The 18,252-nt window shown below is 32.3% G+C and overlaps 17 non-coding genes across 17 annotated transcripts; all 17 read left to right on the forward strand.

Annotated features, from left to right (window-relative positions):
- Positions 1 to 278: 278 nt before the first annotated feature.
- Trnas-aga (transfer RNA serine (anticodon AGA)) lies at positions 279 to 360 on the forward strand. The gene has a single exon. It is a non-coding gene; the product is annotated as a tRNA-Ser (tRNA).
- Positions 361 to 711: 351 nt separating this feature from the next.
- Trnaq-cug (transfer RNA glutamine (anticodon CUG)) lies at positions 712 to 783 on the forward strand. The gene has a single exon. It is a non-coding gene; the product is annotated as a tRNA-Gln (tRNA).
- A 1,706-nt stretch (positions 784 to 2,489) lies between these two features.
- Positions 2,490 to 2,561, forward strand: Trnaq-uug (transfer RNA glutamine (anticodon UUG)). The gene has a single exon. It is a non-coding gene; the product is annotated as a tRNA-Gln (tRNA).
- Positions 2,562 to 3,489: 928 nt separating this feature from the next.
- Trnas-aga (transfer RNA serine (anticodon AGA)) lies at positions 3,490 to 3,571 on the forward strand. Its single transcript has one exon. It is a non-coding gene; the product is annotated as a tRNA-Ser (tRNA).
- Positions 3,572 to 3,921: 350 nt separating this feature from the next.
- On the forward strand, positions 3,922 to 3,993 carry Trnaq-cug (transfer RNA glutamine (anticodon CUG)). Its single transcript has one exon. It is a non-coding gene; the product is annotated as a tRNA-Gln (tRNA).
- Positions 3,994 to 5,698: 1,705 nt separating this feature from the next.
- Positions 5,699 to 5,770, forward strand: Trnaq-uug (transfer RNA glutamine (anticodon UUG)). Its single transcript has one exon. It is a non-coding gene; the product is annotated as a tRNA-Gln (tRNA).
- A 928-nt stretch (positions 5,771 to 6,698) lies between these two features.
- On the forward strand, positions 6,699 to 6,780 carry Trnas-aga (transfer RNA serine (anticodon AGA)). The gene has a single exon. It is a non-coding gene; the product is annotated as a tRNA-Ser (tRNA).
- A 350-nt stretch (positions 6,781 to 7,130) lies between these two features.
- Trnaq-cug (transfer RNA glutamine (anticodon CUG)) lies at positions 7,131 to 7,202 on the forward strand. Its single transcript has one exon. It is a non-coding gene; the product is annotated as a tRNA-Gln (tRNA).
- A 1,748-nt stretch (positions 7,203 to 8,950) lies between these two features.
- Trnaq-uug (transfer RNA glutamine (anticodon UUG)) lies at positions 8,951 to 9,022 on the forward strand. Its single transcript has one exon. It is a non-coding gene; the product is annotated as a tRNA-Gln (tRNA).
- Positions 9,023 to 9,951: 929 nt separating this feature from the next.
- Trnas-aga (transfer RNA serine (anticodon AGA)) lies at positions 9,952 to 10,033 on the forward strand. Its single transcript has one exon. It is a non-coding gene; the product is annotated as a tRNA-Ser (tRNA).
- A 350-nt stretch (positions 10,034 to 10,383) lies between these two features.
- Positions 10,384 to 10,455, forward strand: Trnaq-cug (transfer RNA glutamine (anticodon CUG)). Its single transcript has one exon. It is a non-coding gene; the product is annotated as a tRNA-Gln (tRNA).
- A 1,751-nt stretch (positions 10,456 to 12,206) lies between these two features.
- Positions 12,207 to 12,278, forward strand: Trnaq-uug (transfer RNA glutamine (anticodon UUG)). Its single transcript has one exon. It is a non-coding gene; the product is annotated as a tRNA-Gln (tRNA).
- A 928-nt stretch (positions 12,279 to 13,206) lies between these two features.
- On the forward strand, positions 13,207 to 13,288 carry Trnas-aga (transfer RNA serine (anticodon AGA)). The gene has a single exon. It is a non-coding gene; the product is annotated as a tRNA-Ser (tRNA).
- A 344-nt stretch (positions 13,289 to 13,632) lies between these two features.
- Positions 13,633 to 13,704, forward strand: Trnaq-cug (transfer RNA glutamine (anticodon CUG)). The gene has a single exon. It is a non-coding gene; the product is annotated as a tRNA-Gln (tRNA).
- A 1,756-nt stretch (positions 13,705 to 15,460) lies between these two features.
- Trnaq-uug (transfer RNA glutamine (anticodon UUG)) lies at positions 15,461 to 15,532 on the forward strand. The gene has a single exon. It is a non-coding gene; the product is annotated as a tRNA-Gln (tRNA).
- Positions 15,533 to 16,457: 925 nt separating this feature from the next.
- Trnas-aga (transfer RNA serine (anticodon AGA)) lies at positions 16,458 to 16,539 on the forward strand. The gene has a single exon. It is a non-coding gene; the product is annotated as a tRNA-Ser (tRNA).
- Positions 16,540 to 16,889: 350 nt separating this feature from the next.
- Positions 16,890 to 16,961, forward strand: Trnaq-cug (transfer RNA glutamine (anticodon CUG)). Its single transcript has one exon. It is a non-coding gene; the product is annotated as a tRNA-Gln (tRNA).
- Positions 16,962 to 18,252: the final 1,291 nt, after the last annotated feature.

The following is an 18,252-nucleotide window of genomic DNA, read 5'->3' on the forward strand; positions in this document are numbered from 1 at the left end:
AGAAACCGAGCGAATATATGTCAGCGAATGTAACGATTACATATATTGCTGCTAGGAATTCTGTGGACGTTCAGTGTGAATGGGTATCAGTGAAATATTTTGGACGCCATTAATATCACGACAACATCGACTGACTGTATTGTAATTGTAGTTTATCAGATTAGAGGGCCTCCTACTATATGGCTAGTAATTTGAACTCCGCAGACGATATGTGAATAGGCGCGCATTGAAAGCTGTGTGTTTAGTACTAATTGACGATGCTCATATGACGTAATAGCGTCGTCGTGGCCGAGTGGTTAAGGCGATGGCCTAGAAAGCCAGTGGGGTCTCCCCGCATAGGTTCGAATCCTATCGGCGACGAAATAGTTTTATACTTACTACTGTCGCTATTTGTGACTTTTGTTTATCACTTATATTGTGTAAAAAGATAAAAAAAAAACAAATTGGAAAGTAGTCAGCCATACCCGAGTTAGAAATTAAATTGCTTGCTAGCATTTACATCCATGATGACCAGCATTTTCGTGTCGTGCAGATGAGATATCCAAACTTATCTATGAATTTAAACAGAGCCATTTTGAATAAAATAAAATAAATAAATAAATAAAAACTAACTAAATCAATAAAATAAAATTGAAGTCACAAGTTTTGCACAATTTTAATATTAGTTAATGAAAGATAATTCTGAAGATAAGATGGGTTATTATGTCAAGTGGTTCTATGGTGTAATGGTTAGCACTCTGGACTCTGAATCCAGCGATCCGAGTTCAAATCTCGGTAGAACCTTAAATACTATGATTTTTTTATTTTGACTTTGTTATACATTCTATATTTTGAATTGATTTTGCCTGTCTGTCTGTATTATTCTACTATAAAAGAAAATGAACTTTATCTGTTTGTGTATTTATATTCCCTATGGATTCCGGAACAGCTGGGTCAGTTTTTATGAAGTTTCACACGAATGTACTTTATGTTTCTGACCGTGATCTTTGATAGGTTTTGTATCGAATGTCTTCGATAAGTATCGATAATCGAAAAAATCCGATGAAAGCAAAAACAGCCGATTTTATCTAACGTTCACACCTTATACAGCCTAACATCACAAGTGCATTTGATAAGTTTTATTACCACACAAGCCGAAAAGCCAGGCATATAAAATCAACAGTAGGTTCTTGAATATGACAGGGGTTCATCCAGAATGAATGTTTCTGTTTAAAGCACAACTGAACTATGACACTAGAATTTTTCATTTTAAACTTAAATTCAAGCTATTATATATAAAAATAATTTTATATAATCAACAGTCAGTTCTCTACAGAGTAATGGAGACTAATATGTATTGCGGATAAAGAAACTGCGAGGAGGCATGTGAAGCTTCCTCCTAGTGAATTGCGATTAGTTCCCAATTTGATTGAAACATTTTGATGACGTCCAAGTAATTTGTGTTAGTTAATCCTGAAAAGAGATGTTTGACATGCAATGAGTAAAATGTTGTTAACTCTGAAAAGGACTGTTTCAATTACTGCTGCCACTAATAGCAAACCGTAGCCATTAAAAACTGATTTTGATCTCTAATTCTTGAGAGGTTGTTAAGAAAGAGGAAATCAATGATGAATTTGAAAGGTGACGTAGCAAGAAATCGTTCTTGCTTCCTCATAAAATTTGGTTTCCTTAGTTCAAACACACACACACACACACACACACGAAAAAATAATACGTGATCAATTTAGGTGATTTTTGGAATATGACATTTTTTGTTCCATGACATTCTGTACTTTAGCTTTTTGTTCAATTTTTACTTGGTTTCCACCTTAACATTTTCCTTTAAAAAACCGACTTTTCTATATTGTCGGGTATGCTTAAAACGAATATCGAATATAAATTTTCCGCAAATAAGTAGTTTTCTGGATATCAAGCAATGTCCTCCTTTAAGATATAAGTAGTGGCCATTGTTTTACGCGCAAGCGCGCATATTTTTGGCGCGCGTGCACGACAGTGACCACCATTTATAACATAAAAGAATTACATTGCTAATTATCCGGAAAACTACTTGTTTACGGAAAATTTAAATGCGATATTCTTTTTCAGCATACCCGAAAACTTTTAAAATCGTCATTTACTTGCTTTTTAATTCACTTGTACTAAACTATTTGTTTCCCAACATAATTCAAATTTTGTGTCTGATCAAACATTTATTTCGTTCGACATTTGTTCAGATTTCATATTCACATTTGTTCATATTTCAGCATGTCATAATCTTTAAAAAATGTGTTAGTAAGTGTCGCCTTTCCGATAAAATGACATGTATGAGGAAACACCGTGTTTAAGCAATAATGCATTTAAAATAAACTGATTTCATTAATGTTGCATTTTGATATTTGGAAAAAAAAATTTAATTATGAAATGTTCTTTAAAAATAAAGACATATAAAGAATATTAAAATACACGTGAAAACGATTTAGAAAGTTTATCAATTTGGTTTGATATGTAGTGGTTCTATGGTGTAATGGTTAGCACTCTGGACTTTGAATCCAGCCATCCGAGTTCAAATCTCGGTAGGACCTACTCTGACTGAATTTTGATGTTTTTATCTGGTTGAATAAAATTATTTTATTTCTTTATTTCAAAGATTGAATAAAGATGAAATTGTAGAAAATGTTTATATTTTTTATGAAAAAAAAAATTTCATTGCGGTTAATAAAAGTAATATTTGCGCGTAAATTTTATGTAACAATCGTCGCCTGAAAATATTATTTAATGATTTTTCTGAGATGCAGAAACGTTTATTTATTTACATGTTTTCGGCCGTTGCAATCTCCGGACTTTTTCAAATGCTGTTTTCATTGTATGCTGTATCATCACGTCGCATGAATGGAAAAAGTCTATAATTGAAATAGGTTTCCCAAATATTTTTGTAGTCATAATTCGGCTTTGTTTTACTATACACATGGATTCGAAAAAGGTGTCAAAAAACAAAAAACAAAACAAAAGAAATATATAACAAATAAACGTTATGAAAGGCACGATAAGTTACTTTTCTACCTATGTGGATATTTTTTTAGAGTTTTTATTTAATGTAAAATGGTTATTGGTTTCTAAAAACATACGGTGTTTATCGGTATATTTGCAAAAGGTCAATGACGGCTTATGCGCTGTTGAATACGTTAAGTTTAAGAAAATGAATCGAAAGGAAAAAATGATACAAAATGCAATTAGAAACCGAGCGAATATATGTCAGCGAATGTAACGATTACATATATTGCTGCTAGGAATTCTGTGGACGTTCAGTGTGAATGGGTATCAGTGAAATATTTTGGACGCCATTAATATCACGACAACATCGACTGACTGTATTGTAATTGTAGTTTATCAGATTAGAGGGCCTCCTACTATATGGCTAGTAATTTGAACTCCGCAGACGATATGTGAATAGGCGCGCATTGAAAGCTGTGTGTTTAGTACTAATTGACGATGCTCATATCACGTAATAGCGTCGTCGTGGCCGAGTGGTTAAGGCGATGGCCTAGAAAGCCAGTGGGGTCTCCCCGCATAGGTTCGAATCCTATCGGCGACGAAATAGTTTTATACTTACTACTGTCGCTATTTGTGACTTTTGTTTATCACTTATATTGTGTAAAAAGATAAAAAAAAACAAATTGGAAAGTAGTCAGCCATACCCGAGTTAGAAATTAAATTGCTTGCTAGCATTTACATCCATGATGACCAGCATTTTCGTGTCGTGCAGATGAGATATCCAAACTTATCTATGAATTTAAACAGAGCCATTTTGAATAAAATAAAATAAATAAATAAATAAAAACTAACTAAATCAATAAAATAAAATTGAAGTCACAAGTTTTGCACAATTTTAATATTAGTTAATGAAAGATAATTCTGAAGATAAGATGGGTTATTATGGCAAGTGGTTCTATGGTGTAATGGTTAGCACTCTGGACTCTGAATCCAGCGATCCGAGTTCAAATCTCGGTAGAACCTTAAATACTATGATTTTTTATTTTGACTTTGTTATACATTCTATATTTTGAATTGATTTTGCCTGTCTGTCTGTATTATTCTACTATAAAAGAAAATGAACTTTATCTGTTTGTGTATTTATATTCCCTATGGATTCCGGAACAGCTGGGTCAGTTTTTATGAAGTTTCACACGAATGTACTTTATGTTTCTGACCGTGATCTTTGATAGGTTTTGTATCGAATGTCTTCGATAAGTATCGATAATCGAAAAAATCCGATGAAAGCAAAAACAGCCGATTTTATCTAACGTTCACACCTTATACAGCCTAACATCACAAGTGCATTTGATAAGTTTTATTACCACACAAGCCGAAAAGCCAGGCATATAAAATCAACAGTAGGTTCTTGAATATGACAGGGGTTCATCCAGAATGAATGTTTCTGTTTAAAGCACAACTGAACTATGACACTAGAATTTTTCATTTTAAACTTAAATTCAAGCTATTATATATAAAAATAATTTTATATAATCAACAGTCAGTTCTCTACAGAGTAATGGAGACTAATATGTATTGCGGATAAAGAAACTGCGAGGAGGCATGTGAAGCTTCCTCCTAGTGAATTGCGATTAGTTCCCAATTTGATTGAAACATTTTGATGACGTCCAAGTAATTTGTGTTAGTTAATCCTGAAAAGAGATGTTTGACATGCAATGAGTAAAATGTTGTTAACTCTGAAAAGGACTGTTTCAATTACTGCTGCCACTAATAGCAAACCGTAGCCATTAAAAACTGATTTTGATCTCTAATTCTTGAGAGGTTGTTAAGAAAGAGGAAATCAATGATGAATTTGAAAGGTGACGTAGCAAGAAATCGTTCTTGCTTCCTCATAAAATTTGGTTTCCTTAGTTCAAACACACACACACACACACACACACGAAAAAATAATACGTGATCAATTTAGGTGATTTTTGGAATATGACATTTTTTGTTCCATGACATTCTGTACTTTAGCTTTTTGTTCAATTTTTACTTGGTTTCCACCTTAACATTTTCCTTTAAAAAACCGACTTTTCTATATTGTCGGGTATGCTTAAAACGAATATCGAATATAAATTTTCCGCAAATAAGTAGTTTTCTGGATATCAAGCAATGTCCTCCTTTAAGATATAAGTAGTGGCCATTGTTTTACGCGCAAGCGCGCATATTTTTGGCGCGCGTGCACGACAGTGACCACCATTTATAACATAAAAGAATTACATTGCTAATTATCCGGAAAACTACTTGTTTACGGAAAATTTAAATGCGATATTCTTTTTCAGCATACCCGAAAACTTTTAAAATCGTCATTTACTTGCTTTTTAATTCACTTGTACTAAACTATTTGTTTCCCAACATAATTCAAATTTTGTGTCTGATCAAACATTTATTTCGTTCGACATTTGTTCAGATTTCATATTCACATTTGTTCATATTTCAGCATGTCATAATCTTTAAAAAATGTGTTAGTAAGTGTCGCCTTTCCGATAAAATGACATGTATGAGGAAACACCGTGTTTAAGCAATAATGCATTTAAAATAAACTGATTTCATTAATGTTGCATTTTGATATTTGGAAAAAAAAATTTAATTATGAAATGTTCTTTAAAAATAAAGACATATAAAGAATATTAAAATACACGTGAAAACGATTTAGAAAGTTTATCAATTTGGTTTGATATGTAGTGGTTCTATGGTGTAATGGTTAGCACTCTGGACTTTGAATCCAGCCATCCGAGTTCAAATCTCGGTAGGACCTACTCTGACTGAATTTTGATGTTTTTATCTGGTTGAATAAAATTATTTTATTTCTTTATTTCAAAGATTGAATAAAGATGAAATTGTAGAAAATGTTTATATTTTTTATGAAAAAAAAAATTTCATTGCGGTTAATAAAAGTAATATTTGCGCGTAAATTTTATGTAACAATCGTCGCCTGAAAATATTATTTAATGATTTTTCTGAGATGCAGAAACGTTTATTTATTTACATGTTTTCGGCCGTTGCAATCTCCGGACTTTTTCAAATGCTGTTTTCATTGTATGCTGTATCATCACGTCGCATGAATGGAAAAAGTCTATAATTGAAATAGGTTTCCCAAATATTTTTGTAGTCATAATTCGGCTTTGTTTTACTATACACATGGATTCGAAAAAGGTGTCAAAAAACAAAAAACAAAACAAAAGAAATATATAACAAATAAACGTTATGAAAGGCACGATAAGTTACTTTTCTACCTATGTGGATATTTTTTTAGAGTTTTTATTTAATGTAAAATGGTTATTGGTTTCTAAAAACATACGGTGTTTATCGGTATATTTGCAAAAGGTCAATGACGGCTTATGCGCTGTTGAATACGTTAAGTTTAAGAAAATGAATCGAAAGGAAAAAATGATACAAAATGCAATTAGAAACCGAGCGAATATATGTCAGCGAATGTAACGATTACATATATTGCTGCTAGGAATTCTGTGGACGTTCAGTGTGAATGGGTATCAGTGAAATATTTTGGACGCCATTAATATCACGACAACATCGACTGACTGTATTGTAATTGTAGTTTATCAGATTAGAGGGCCTCCTACTATATGGCTAGTAATTTGAACTCCGCAGACGATATGTGAATAGGCGCGCATTGAAAGCTGTGTGTTTAGTACTAATTGACGATGCACATATCACGTAATAGCGTCGTCGTGGCCGAGTGGTTAAGGCGATGGCCTAGAAAGCCATTGGGGTCGCCCCGCATAGGTTCGAATCCTATCGGCGACGAAATAGTTTTATACTTACTACTGTCGCTATTTGTGACTTTTGTTTATCACTTATATTGTGTAAACAGAAAAAAAAAAACAAATTGGAAAGTAGTCAGCCATACCCGAGTTAGAAATTAAATTGCTTGCTCGCATTTACATCACTGATGACCAGTATTTTCGTGTCGTGCAGATGAGATATCCAAACTTATCTATGAATTTAAACAGAGCCATTTTGAATAAAATAAAATAAATAAATAAATAAAAACTAACTAAATCAATAAAATAAAATTGAAGTGACAAGTTTTGCACAATTTTAATATTAGTTAATGAAAGATAATTCTGAAGATAAGATGGGTTATTATGGCAAGTGGTTCTATGGTGTAATGGTTAGCACTCTGGACTCTGAATCCAACGCTCCGCGTTCAAATCTCGGTAGAACCTTGAATACTATGATTTTTTATTTTGACTTTGTTATACATTCTATATTTTGAATTGATTTTGCCTGTCTGTCTGTATTATTCTACTATAAAAGAAAATGAACTTTATCTGTTTGTGTATTTATATTCCCTATGGATTCCGGAACAGCTGGGTCAGTTTTTATGAAGTTTCACACACATGTACTTTATGTTTCTGACTGTGATCTTTGATCGGTTTTGTATCGAATGTCTTCGATAAGTATCGATAATCGAAAAAATCCGATGAAAGCAAAAACAGCCGATTTTATCTAACGTTCACACCTTATACAGCCTAACATCACAAGTGCATTTGATAAGTTTTATTACCACACAAGCCGAAAAGCCAGGCATATAAAATCAACAGTAGGTTCTTGAATATGACAGGGGTTCATCCAGAATGAATGTTTCTGTTTAAAGCACAACTGAACTATGACACTAGAATTTTTCATTTTAAACTTAAATTCAAGCTATTATATATAAAAATAATTTTATATAATCAACAGTCAGTTCTCTACAGAGTAATGGAGACTAATATGTATTGCGGATAAAGAAACTGCGAGGAGGCATGTGAAGCTTCCTCCTAGTGAATTGCGATTAGTTCCCAATTTGATTGAAACATTTTGATGACAATAAAAATGTGTGAGTTTGAAAAATTCGTTGATCTTCAACATTAGTTTTCGTTCAAGTAATTTGTGTTAGTTAATCCTGAAAAGAGATGTTTGACATGCAATGAGTAAAATGTTGTTAACTCTGAAAAGGACTGTTTCAATTACTGCTGCCACTAATAGCAAACCGTAGCCATTAAAAACTGATTTTGATCTCTAATTCTTGAGAGGTTGTTAAGAAAGAGGAAATCAATGATGAATTTGAAAGGTGACGTAGCAAGAAATCGTTCTTGCTTCCTCATAAAATTTGGTTTCCTTAGTTCAAACACACACACACACACGAAAAAATAATACGTGATCAATTTAGGTGATTTTTAGAATATGACATTTTTTGTTCCATGACATTCTGTACTTTAGCTTTTTGTTCAATTTTTACTTGGTTTCCACCTTAACATTTTCCTTTAAAAAACCGACTTTTCTATATTGTCGGGTATGCTTAAAACGAATATCGAATATTAATTTTCCGCAAATAAGTAGTTTTCTGGATATCAAGCAATGTCCTCCTTTAAGATATAAGTAGTGGCCATTGTTGTACACGCAAGCGCGCATATTTTTTGCGGGTGTGCACGACAGTGACCACCATTTATAACATAAAGAATTACATTGCTAATTATCCGGGAAACTACTTGTTTACGGAAAATGTAAATGCGATATTCTTTTTCAGCATACCCGAAAACTTTTAAAATCGTCATTTACTTGCTTTTTAATTCACTTGTACTAAACTATTTGTTTCCCAACATAATTCAAATTTTGTGTCTGATCAAACATTTATTTCGTTCGACATTTGTTCAGATTTCATATTCACATTTGTTCATATTTCAGCATGTCATAATCTTTAAAAAAATGTGTTAGTAAGTGTCGCCTTTCCGATAAAATGACATGTATGAGGAAACACCGTGTTTAAGCAATAATGCATTTAAAATAAACTGATTTCATTAATGTTGCATTTTGATATTTGGAAAAAAAAATGTAATTATGAAATGTTCTTTAAAAATAAAGACATATAAAGAATATTAAAATACACGTGAAAACGATTTAGAAAGTTTATCAATTTGGTTTGATATGTAGTGGTTCTATGGTGTAATGGTTAGCACTCTGGACTTTGAATCCAGCGGTCCGAGTTCAAATCTCGGTAGGACCTACTCTGACTGCATTTTGATGTTTTTATCTGGTTGAATAAAATTATTTTATTTCTTTATTTCAAAGATTGAATAAAGATGAAATTGTAGAAAATGTTTATATTTTTTATGAAAAAAAAAAATTTCATTGCGGTTAATAAAAGTAATATTTGCGCGTAAATTTTATGTAACAATCGTCGCCTGAAAATATTATTTAATGATTTTTCTGAGATGCAGAAACGTTTATTTATTTACATGTTTTCGGCCGTTGCAATCTCCGGACTTTTTCAAATGCTGTTTTCATTGTATGCTGTATCATCACGTCGCATGAATCGAAAAAGTCTATAATTGAAATAGGTTTCCCAAATATTTTTGTAGTCATAATTCTGCTTTGTTTTACTATACACATGGATTCGAAAAAGGTGTCAAAAAACAAAAAGCAAAACAAAAGAAATATATAACAAATAAACGTTATGAAAGGCACGATAAGTTACTTTTCTACCTATGTGGATATTTTTTTAGAGTTTTTATCTAATGTAAAATGTTTATTGGGTTCTAAAAACATACGGTGTTTATCGGTATATTTGCAAAAGGTCAATGACGGCTTATGCGCTGTTGAATACGTTAAGTTTAAGAAAATGAATCGAAACGAAAAAATGATACAAAATGCAATTAGAAATCGAGCGAATATATGTCAGCGAATGTAACGATTACATATATTGCTGCTAGGAATTCTGTGGACGTTCAGTGTGAATGGGTATCAGTGAAATATTTTGGACGCCATTAATATCACGACAACATCGACTGACTGTATTGTAATTGTAGTTTATCAGATTAGAGGGCCTCCTACTATATGGCTAGTAATTTGAACTCCGCAGACGATATGTGAATAGGCGCGCATTGAAAGCTGTGTGTTTAGTACTAATTGACGATGCTCATATCACGTAATAGCGTCGTCGTGGCCGAGTGGTTAAGGCGATGGCCTAGAAAGCCATTGGGGTCTCCCCGCATAGGTTCGAATCCTATCGGCGACGAAATAGTTTTATACTTACTACTGTCGCTATTTGTGACTTTTGTTTATCACTTATATTGTGTAAAAAGAAAAAAAAAAACAAATTGGAAAGTAGTCAGCCATACCCGAGTTAGAAATTAAATTGCTTGCTAGCATTTACATCCATGATGACCATCATTTTCGTGTCGTGCAGATGAGATATCCAAACTTATCTATGAATTTAAACAGAGCCATTTTGAATAAAATAAACTAAATAAATAAATAAAAACTAACTAAATCAATAAAATAAAATTGAAGTGACAAGTTTTGCACAATTTTAATATTAGTTAATGAAAGATAATTCTGAAGATAAGATGGGTTATTATGGCAAGTGGTTCTATGGTGTAATGGTTAGCACTCTGGACTCTGAATCCAGCGATCCGAGTTCAAATCTCGGTAGAACCTTAAATACTATGATTTTTTATTTTGACTTTGTTATACATTCTATATTTTGAATTGATTTTGCCTGTCTGTCTGTATTATTCTACTATAAAAGAAAATGAACTTTATCTGTTTGTGTATTTATATTCCCTATGGATTCCGGAACGGCTGGCCCAGTTTTTATGAAGTTTCACACACATGTACTTTATGTTTCTGACCGTGATCTTTGATAGGTTTTGTATCGAATGTCTTCGATAAGTATCGATAATCGAAAAAATCCGATGAAAGCAAAAACAGCCGATTTTATCTAACGTTCACACCTTATACAGCCTAACATCACAAGTGCATTTGATAAGTTTTATTACCACACAAGCCGAAAAGCCAGGCATATAAAATCAACAGTAGGTTCTTGAATATGACAGGGGTTCATCCAGAATGAATGTTGCTGTTTAAAGCACAACTGAACTATGACACTAGAAATTTTCATTTTAAACTTAAATTCAAGCTATTATATATAAAAATAATTTTATATAATCAACAGTCAGTTCTCTACAGAGTAATGGAGACTAATATGTATTGCGGATAAAGAAACTGCGAGGAGGCATGTGAAGCTTCCTCCTAGTGAATTGCGATTAGTTCCCAATTTGATTGAAACATTTTGATGACAATAAAAATGTGTCAGTTTGAAAAATTCGTTGATCTTCAACATTAGTTTTCGTCCAAGTAATTTGTGTTAGTTAATCCTGAAAAGAGATGTTTGACATGCAATGAGTAAAATGTTGTTAACTCTGAAAAGGACTGTTTCAATTACTGCTGCCACTAATAGCAAACCGTAGCCATTAAAAACTGATTTTGATCTCTAATTCTTGAGAGGTTGTTAAGAAAGAGGAAATCAATGATGAATTTGAAAGGTGACGTAGCAAGAAATCGTTCTTGCTTCCTCATAAAATTTGGTTTCCTTAGTTCAAACACACACACACACACACGAAAAAATAATACGTGATGAATTTAGGTGATTTTTAGAATATGACATTTTTTGTTCTATGACATTCTGTACTTTAGCTTTTTGTTCAATTTTTACTTGGTTTCCACCTTAACATTTTCCTTTAAAAAACCGACTTTTCTATATTGTCGGGTATGCTTCAAACGAATATCGAATATAAATTTTCCGCAAATAAGTAGTTTTCTGGATATCAAGCAATGTCCTCCTTTAAGATATAAGTAGTGGCCATTGTTTTACGCGCAAGCGCGCATATTTTTGGCGCGCGTGCACGACAGTGACCACCATTTATAACATAAAAGAATTACATTGCTAATTATCCGGAAAACTACTTGTTTACGGAAAATTTAAATGCGATATTCTTTTTCAGCATACCCGAAAACTTTTAAAATCGTCATTTACTTGCTTTTTAATTCACTTGTACTAAACTATTTGTTTCCCAACATAATTCAAATTTTGTGTCTGATCAAACATCTATTTCGTTCGACATTTGTTCAGATTTCATATTCACATTTGTTCATATTTCAGCATGTCATAATCTTTAAAAAAATGTGTTAGTAAGTGTCGCCTTTCCGATAAAATGACATGTATGAGGAAACACCGTGTTTAAGCAATAATGCATTTAAAATAAACTGATTTCATTAATGTTGCATTTTGATATTTGGAAAAAAAAATTTAATTATGAAATGTTCTTTAAAAATAAAGACATATAAAGAATATTAAAATACACGTGAAAACGATTTAGACAGTTTATCAATTTGGTTTGATATGTAGTGGTTCTATGGTGTAATGGTTAGCACTCTGGACTTTGAATCCAGCGATCCGAGTTCAAATCTCGGTAGGACCTACTCTGACTGAATTTTGATGTTTTTATCTGGTTGAATAAAATTATTTTATTTCTTTATTTCAAAGATTGAATAAAGATGAAATTGTAGAAAATGTTTATATTTTTTATGAAAAAAAAAAATTTCATTGCGGTTAATAAAAGTAATATTTGCGCGTAAATTTTATGTAACAATCGTCGCCTGAAAATATTATTTAATGATTTTTCTGAGATGCAGAAACGTTTATTTATTTACATGTTTTCGGCCGTTGCAATCTCCGGACTTTTTCAAATGCTGTTTTCATTGTATGCTGTATCATCACGTCGCATGAATCGAAAAAGTCTATAATTGAAATAGGTTTCCCAAATATTTTTGTAGTCATAATTCGGCTTTGTTTTACTATACACATGGATTCGAAAAAGGTGTCAAAAAACAAAAAAAAAACAAAAGAAATATATAACAAATAAACGTTATGAAAGGCACGATAAGTTACTTTTCTACCTATGTGGATATTTTTTTAGAGTTTTTATTTAATGTAAAATGTTTATTGGGTTCTAAAAACATACGGTGTTTATCGGTATATTTGCAAAAGGTCAATGACGGCTTATGCGCTGTTGAATACGTTAAGTTTAAGAAAATGAATCGAAACGAAAGAATGATACAAAATGCAATTAGAAACCGAGCGAATATATGTCAGCGAATGTAACGATTACATATATTGCTGCTAGGAATTCTGTGGACGTTCAGTGTGAATGGGTATCAGTGAAATATTTTGGACGCCATTAATATCACGACAACATCGACTGACTGTATTGTAATTGTAGTTTATCAGATTAGAGGGCCTCCTACTATATGGCTAGTAATTTGAACTCCGCAGACGATATGTGAATAGGCGCGCATTGAAAGCTGTGTGTTTAGTACTAATTGACGATGCTCATATGACGTAATAGCGTCGTCGTGGCCGAGTGGTTAAGGCGATGGCCTAGAAAGCCATTGGGGTCTCCCCGCATAGGTTCGAATCCTATCGGCGACGAAATAGTTTTATACTTACTACTGTCGCTATTTGTGACTTTTGTTTATCACTTATATTGTGTAAAAAGAAAAAAAAACAAATTGGAAAGTAGTCAGCCATACCCGAGTTAGAAATTAAATTGCTTGCTAGCATTTACATCCATGATGACCAGCATTTTCGTGTCGTGCAGATATCCAAACTTATTTATGAATTTAAACAGAGCCATTTTGAATAAAATAAAATAAATAAATAAATAAAAACTAAATAAATCAATAAAATAAAAATTGAAGTCACAAGTTTTGCACAATTTTAATATTAGTTAATGAAAGATAATTCTGAAGATAAGATGGGTTATTATGACAAGTGGTTCTATGGTGTAATGGTTAGCACTCTGGACTCTGAATCCAGCGATCCAAGTTCAAATCTCGGTAGAACCTTAAATACTATGATTTTTTATTTTGACTTTGTTATACATTCTATATTTTGAATTGATTTTGCCTGTCTGTCTGTATTATTCTACTATAAAAGAAAATGAACTTTATCTGTTTGTGTATTTATATTCCCTATGGATTCCAGAACAGCTGGGTCAGTTTTTATGAAGTTTCACACGAATGTACTTTATGTTTCTGACCGTGATCTTTGATAGGTTTTGTATCGAATGTCTTCGATAAGTATCGATAATCGAAAAAATCCGATGAAAGCAAAAACAGCCGATTTTATCTAACGTTCACACCTTATACAGCCTAACATCACAAGTGCATTTGATAAGTTTTATTACCACACAAGCCGAAAAGCCAGGCATATAAAATCAACAGTAGGTTCTTGAATATGACAGGGGTTCATCCAGAATGAATGTTTCTGTTTAAAGCACAACTGAACTATGACACTAGAATTTTTCATTTTAAACTTAAATTCAAGCTATTATATATAAAAATAATTTTATATAATCAACAGTCAGTTCTCTACAGTGTAATGGAGACTAATATGTATTACGGATTAAGAAACTGCGAGGAGGCATGTGAAGCTTCCTCCTAGTGAATTGCGATTAGTTCCCAATTTGATTGAAACATTTTGATGACAATAAAAATGTGTGAGTTTGAAAAATTCGTTGATCTTCAACATTAGTTTTCGTCCAAGTAATTTGTGTTAGTTAATCCTGAAAAGAGATGTTTGACATGCAATGAGTAAAATGTTGTTAACTCTGAAAAGGACTGTTTCAATTACTGCTGCCACTAATAGCAAACCGTAGCCATTAAAAACTGATTTTGATCTCTAATTCTTGAGAGGTTGTTAAGAAAGAGGAAATCAATGATGAATTTGAAAGGTGACGTAGCAAGAAATCGTTCTTGCTTCCTCATAAAATTTGGTTTCCTTACTTCAAACACACACACACACACACACACACTAAAAAATAATACGTGATCAATTTAGGTGATTTTTGGAATATGACATTTTTTGTTCCATGACATTCTGTACTTTAGCTTTTTGTTCAATTTTTACTTGGTTTCCACCTTAACATTTTCCTTTAAAAAACCGACTTTTCTATATTGTCGGGTATGCTTAAAACGAATATCGAATATAAATTTTCCGCAAATAAGTAGTTTTCTGGATATCAAGCAATGTCCTCCTTTAAGATATAAGTAGTGGCCATTGTTTTACGCGCAAGCGCGCATATTTTTGGCGCGCGTGCACGACAGTGACCACCATTTATAACATAAAAGAATTACATTGCTAATTATCCGGAAAACTACTTGTTTACGGAAAATTTAAATGCGATATTCTTTTTCAGCATACCCGAAAACTTTTAAAATCGTCATTTACTTGCTTTTTAATTCACTTGTACTAAACTATTTGTTTCCCAACATAATTCAAATTTTGTGTCTGATCAAACATTTATTTCGTTCGACATTTGTTCAGATTTCATATTCACATTTGTTCATATTTCAGCATGTCATAATCTTTAAAAAATGTGTTAGTAAGTGTCGCCTTTCCGATAAAATGACATGTATGAGGAAACACCGTGTTTAAGCAATAATGCATTTAAAATAAACTGATTTCATTAATGTTGCATTTTGATATTTGGAAAAAAAAATTTAATTATGAAATGTTCTTTAAAAATAAAGACATATAAAGAATATTAAAATACACGTGAAAACGATGTAGAAAGTTTATCAATTTGGTTTGATATGTAGTGGTTCTATGGTGTAATGGTTAGCACTCTGGACTTTGAATCCAGCGATCCGAGTTCAAATCTCGGTAGGACCTACTCTGACTGAATTTTGATGTTTTTATCTGGTTGAATAAAATTATTTTATTTCTTTATTTCAAAGATTGAATAAAGATGAAATTGTAGAAAATGTTTATATTTTTTATGAAAAAAAAAAATTTCATTGCGGTTAATAAAAGTAATATTTGCGCGTAAATTTTATGTAACAATCGTCGCCTGAAAATATTATTTAATGATTTTTCTGAGATGCAGAAACGTTTATTTATTTACATGTTTTCGGCCGTTGCAATCTCCGGACTTTTTCAAATGCTGTTTTCATTGTATGCTGTATCATCACGTCGCATGAATCGAAAAAGTCTATAATTGAAATAGGTTTCCCAAATATTTTTGTAGTCATAATTCGGCTTTGTTTTACTATACACATGGATTCGAAAAAGGTGTCAAAAAACAAAAAAACAAAAGAAATATATAACAAATAAACGTTATGAAAGGCACGATAAGTTACTTTTCTACCTATGTGGATATTTTTTTAGAGTTTTTATTTAATGTAAAATGTTTATTGGTTTCTAAAAACATACGGTGTTTATCGGTATATTTGCAAAAGGTCAATGACGGCTTATGCGCTGTTGAATACGTTAAGTTTAAGAAAATGAATCGAAAGGAAAAAATGATACAAAATGCAATTAGAAACCGAGCGAATATATGTCAGCGAATGTAACGATTACATATATTGCTGCTAGGCATTCTGTGGACGTTCAGTGTGAATGGGTATCAGTGAAATATTTTGGACGCCATTAATATCACGACAACATCGACTGACTGTATTGTAATTGTGGTTTATCAGATTAGAGGGCCTCCTACTATATGGCTAGTAATTTGAACTCCGCAGACGATATGTGAATAGGCGCGCATTGAAAGCTGTGTGTTTAGTACTAATTGACGATGCTCATATCACGTAATAGCGTCGTCGTGGCCGAGTGGTTAAGGCGATGGCCTAGAAAGCCATTGGGGTCTCCCCGCATAGGTTCGAATCCTATCGGCGACGAAATAGTTTTATACTTACTACTGTCGCTATTTGTGACTTTTGTTTATCACTTATATTGTATAAAAAGAAAAAAAAAAACAAATTGGAAAGTAGTCAGCTATACCCGAGTTAGAAATTAAATTGCTTGCTAGCATTTACATCCATGATGACCAGCATTTTCGTGTCGTGCAGATGAGATATCCAAACTTATCTATGAATTTAAACAGAGCCATTTTGAATAAAATAAAATAAATAAATAAATAAAAACTAACTAAATCAATAAAATAAAATTGAAGTGACAAGTTTTGCACAATTTTAATATTAGTTAATGAAAGATAATTCTGAAGATAAGATGGGTTATTATGGCAAGTGGTTCTATGGTGTAATGGTTAGCACTCTGGACTCTGAATCCAGCGATCCGAGTTCAAATCTCGGTAGAACCTTAAATACTATGATTTTTTATTTTGACTTTGTTATACATTCTATATTTTGAATTGATTTTGCCTGTCTGTCTGTATTATTCTACTATAAAAGAAAATGAACTTTATCTGTTTGTGTATTTATATTCCCTATGGATTCCGGAACGGCTGGCCCAGTTTTTATGAAGTTTCACACACATGTACTTTATGTTTCTGACCGTGATCTTTGATAGGTTTTGTATCGAATGTCTTCGATAAGTATCGATAATCGAAAAAATCCGATGAAAGCAAAAACAGCCGATTTTATCTAACGTTCACACCTTATACAGCCTAACATCACAAGTGCATTTGATAAGTTTTATTACCACACAAGCCGAAAAGCCAGGCATATAAAATCAACAGTAGGTTCTTGAATATGACAGGGGTTCATCCAGAATGAATGTTGCTGTTTAAAGCACAACTGAACTATGACACTAGAATTTTTCATTTTAAACTTAAATTCAAGCTATTATATATAAAAATAATTTTATATAATCAACAGTCAGTTCTCTACAGAGTAATGGAGACTAATATGTATTGCGGATAAAGAAACTGCGAGGAGGCATGTGAAGCTTCCTCCTAGTGAATTGCGATTAGTTCCCAATTTGATTGAAACATTTTGATGACAATAAAAATGTGTCAGTTTGAAAAATTCGTTGATCTTCAACATTAGTTTTCGTCCAAGTAATTTGTGTTAGTTAATCCTGAAAAGAGATGTTTGACATGCAATGAGTAAAATGTTGTTAACTCTGAAAAGGACTGTTTCAATTACTGCTGCCACTAATAGCAAACCGTAGCCATTAAAAACTGATTTTGATCTCTAATTCTTGAGAGGTTGTTAAGAAAGAGGAAATCAATGATGAATTTGAAAGGTGACGTAGCAAGAAATCGTTCTTGCTTCCTCATAAAATTTGGTTTCCTTAGTTCAAACACACACACACACACACGAAAAAATAATACGTGATGAATTTAGGTGATTTTTAGAATATGACATTTTTTGTTCTATGACATTCTGTACTTTAGCTTTTTGTTCAATTTTTACTTGGTTTCCACCTTAACATTTTCCTTTAAAAAACCGACTTTTCTATATTGTCGGGTATGCTTCAAACGAATATCGAATATAAATTTTCCGCAAATAAGTAGTTTTCTGGATATCAAGCAATGTCCTCCTTTAAGATATAAGTAGTGGCCATTGTTTTACGCGCAAGCGCGCATATTTTTGGCGCGCGTGCACGACAGTGACCACCATTTATAACATAAAAGAATTACATTGCTA

Source organism: Euprymna scolopes, chromosome 7, assembly GCF_053919585.1.
Source record: "Euprymna scolopes isolate OS-2025 chromosome 7, ASM5391958v1, whole genome shotgun sequence".
NCBI classification, from domain to species: domain Eukaryota; kingdom Metazoa; phylum Mollusca; class Cephalopoda; order Sepiida; family Sepiolidae; genus Euprymna; species Euprymna scolopes.